Source organism: Manacus candei, unplaced genomic scaffold (genome assembly GCF_025592945.1).
Source record: "Manacus candei isolate 608988 ecotype Guabito, Panama unplaced genomic scaffold, ASM2559294v1 h1tg000002l, whole genome shotgun sequence".
Lineage (NCBI taxonomy): Eukaryota > Metazoa > Chordata > Aves > Passeriformes > Pipridae > Manacus > Manacus candei.
The window spans coordinates 16,918,793-16,922,342 of record NW_026138050.1 but is presented as its reverse complement, the minus strand read 5'-3'; the positions used below and the strand labels follow the sequence as shown (position 1 = coordinate 16,922,342).

Below are 3,550 nucleotides of genomic sequence, written 5' to 3'. Positions count from 1 at the left end.
AAGAAAGTCAATTATACATTGTTTAAGCAAATGGGAAGTTCTAAGACGCGTCTTAGCTGGTCCTAAAGCATTTAGTTTAGGGGTTAGGGGTCGAATAGATCAATCAGAGATGCTACGAGGCCTGCTAAGGGAGACGACCACTCTGTGAAAATGACTGCCCCTCCCAGAAGAAATGGACGCTAGATGGCAGTCTTGCTCCACGAATAAAATCCAAGAGGCTATTTGACCCTAAAATCAGAAGAGAATTTTGGACTGCTTGTGAAGGGGAGGGTCTTTCAAGTATCACTGTATTTATACTCCGAAATTTATACTGATTCTTTGATTCATGCATGGCAGAGTACCCCCATGAATCCCCAGCTGGCATATTAAAGAAATGTTCCATCCAATGGTTTCTGGTCATGGGGTTTAATTCTTTTGTTTTATCCCTTTGATTCCATGAAGTTCCAAAGATATCCCACGGTTTGTTTAATTCCATGAGGTCCCGCACATCCCAATGATGTCCCTTAAGTCCCTGGTTTCTGTAGTTTCCCAGGGAACATTTGCTTCTATGATGCAGGGCAGTGCCACGACGGCCACTTGATTCCGTGAGTTCCCCCAGTCTCCCAGCAGTCCTTTGGTTCCATGAGAGCCTGCAATGTTGCAGTGGGTTGACCTTACCTGGATGCCAGGTGCCCACCAAGCTGCTCTATTGCTGCCCTTCCCAGCCAGACAGAAGAGACAGAATAAGATGGAAAATTATTTCTACCTTGAGATCAGGCACTTTACTAAAGCAAAAGCCAAAGTTTGCGCATGCATAAGTGAAGAGGAAAATAAAAAGATTTTCTCTCTACTTCCTGTCAGCAGCGATACCTGGCCACTTCATGGGAAGCAGGGCTTCACCACACAGAGAAACCGCTCAGAAGGCATGTATTGTAAAAAAATGGATTTTCCCCCTTTCCTGTTCCTTTCCTGAGCTCTTGTAGCTGAGCTGACGCCATATATTCTGCAATGTCCCTTTGGTCCATTTGGCTCAACTGACCTGCCTGTATCTCCTCCCATGATCTTGTCCCCAATTCAGGGGACGAAGCTGACAATGCAGATGCTGCACCAGCCCTGCTCAGCAGTTGCCAAAGCACTGGTGTGATTAACCCCTTTGTAGCTCCCAATGCAAAGCACAGCACTGTGACGCCTGTAGTGAGAAAATGAACTCCAGCTCAGACAGACCCAACACATGTGGGATTCTGAAATGTCTCAGGGTTCCTTTGGTTCCACGATGCCCCTCTCAGACCTGGCAGTAGAAAAATAAATCAAAAAATTGAGAAGAAATCATCTTAAAGTCATGCTAAGCCTGTCTTCTACAGTCCAGAATCTATATATGTGTGACTGCAGATACTTGGGATGAGGGTAGATGCTCAGAGGAATTCACGGGTTTGATCTAGGAAACCTGTCCCAAAGTTTTCACTGCCTTTTCCTCCTTGGACATTTCCTGATGCCCGGAGAAAGCTCATGTCCAACAGCAGCTGCATCCCCCACTTCCTCCTCCTGGTTGCAGCTCTTGCACTTCTGCTTCTTCCTGGGCATCTCCCTGGCTGCCCTCCTGGGCAACGGCCTCATCCTCAGCACTGTAACCTGCCACCACCACCTGCGCACCCCCCAGGGACTTCTTCCTGCTCCACCTCTCCCTCACACACCCGGGCTGCATCTGCACCACTCTCCCCAAAGCCATGGCCAATTCCCTCTGGAACACCAGGGGCATGTCCTTCTCAGGATGAGCTGCACAGGTGTTTTTTGCTTTTCTTCTTGATCACAGCGGAGCTTGCCCTTCTCACCATCATGTCCTATGACCGCTACGTGGCCATCTGCAAAGCCCTTCACTACAGGACCCTCCTGGGCAGCAGAGCTTGTGCCCACGTGGCAGCAACTGCCTGGGCCACTGGGAAGCGGGTCTGGCCCTGGGGCTGCAGGAGCTGCCGCCTGAGCTGATGATCTCCTGAGCAGTCCAGACATGCAGTCACTGTCCCTGTCCTCTATTGCCTCCCTTTCTTGCTGCAGGACCAGAAACGACTGTGCTGCTCTGTTGGGCTGGGGCGGGGTAGGGAGATGGGGGCACCAGGGAGGGGCTGGTCTGGGCAGTTCCAGTGACTAGAAAACCCCAATGTTCATCTGAAGTGTAGGAGTGGGCAGGGTGGGAGCATTACAGGGCTGAGGTGGCTCCAGGCTCTGGGAGTGGTAGCAGGAGCCCAGGGAGACACTGCCCCTGCTGCAATGAACTGCCTGTGTGTATGCCAGGGAAGGACTCGTGTCTCTGAACACCCCCGTGTGTGCATCAGTCCAGCTCAGGGTTGGACACCTCTCAGAGCCCTGACACATTTCTCTGTGTGACTCCAGGAAAACCCCCACTGTGCCAGGGAGTTACCAGATCCTTTGCTGTCACCCTCCTGGTGTCCTGTGTAGTGATGAAACTAGAAAAGGTGATCATCATGCCCTGGTAATTTTCTAAGAGGAGAAATGTCACTGCTGGAAAGAAGTGTCACTGCTGGAAAGAAGTGTCACTGAAGAGGTGAGAAGAGGGAACATCATTGTTTCCTTCAGTCTGTTCCACAGCAGGTTCCCTTGGAGCCCCAGGGACACCTGCGGGGAACCCAGAGGGGCAGAGAAAGGGTTGCCTTTGGCTCTTGCTGTGTTGCTCAGCTGGGCCGGGCTCCTGGCACACAGGGAAATCCTGGCAAGCGGGCAGCACTGCAGAGAGACAGCTCTGCCCAGGAGTAGCTCCTCTGCACAGCCCAGCAGGGCCGAGGGCACTGCCTGTAGGCACGAGAGAAGAGAAGAAAGGCAAAGGGAGGTTAAAGGCAGCAGAAAGATGGCAGGTGTTCAGCTGAGACACAACTTGGGGACACAACTTCACACTCCTCTGCAGAGTGAGTCTACAGCTGCAGGGCAATGTCGCTTGTGTTCCTGGAGGAATCTCCTAAAGCTACCACATCCCATAGCCTTGCGCATCTGTCAGGACTCTCCCAGTTTCTCTGTTGCGCCGGAGGAGGATGTTCTCCAGGGCAGGCCTTCCCTGCAGCACTGTCAGAGGGACAGGGCAGGTGGGCTCCTTCTCCCAGGGATGGCTGCGGGGTGGGAAGGTGGGGGTGCAGCCAGGGATGCCCGGGGCTGTCCTGCAGAGCAGGGTCCCTGTGCTCCGGGGTTCTTTGTGCCAGGGCAGGGACTTTGCTGCCTGCTGGGGTCAGGTCTCATCCTGCCTGGGTAGTTGCCCACCCCTCTGCAGGGAGAAGCTGTCGGTGGGGGAGGGGTCACAGAGTGGGGGAGAGGTGGTAAAGTGGGGGAGGGGCCACAGAGTGGGAGAGGGGTCACAGAATGGGTGAGGGGTCACAGAGTGGGGGAAGGGTCTGAGAGTGGGGGAGGGGTCATAAAGTGGATGAGGGGTCATAGAGTGGGGGAGGGGTCAGAGAGTGGGGGAGGGGCCATGAAGTGGGAGAGGGGTCACAGAGTGGGGTAGGGGCTACAGAATGGGGTAGGGGCCACAGAATGGGGAAGGGGCCATAAAGTGTGGGAGGGGCCACAG

The 3,550-nt window shown here is 53.7% G+C and overlaps 1 long non-coding RNA gene across 1 annotated transcript; it reads right to left on the bottom strand.

Annotated features, from left to right (window-relative positions):
- Positions 1-389: 389 nt before the first annotated feature.
- LOC127464002 (uncharacterized) lies at positions 390-1,332 on the bottom strand. The gene is made up of 2 exons (XR_007901117.1): positions 1,204-1,332; positions 390-629 (listed from the first exon to the last, which is right to left on the bottom strand). It is a non-coding gene; the product is annotated as an uncharacterized LOC127464002 (long non-coding RNA).
- Between the last annotated feature and the right edge of the window lie 2,218 nt (positions 1,333-3,550).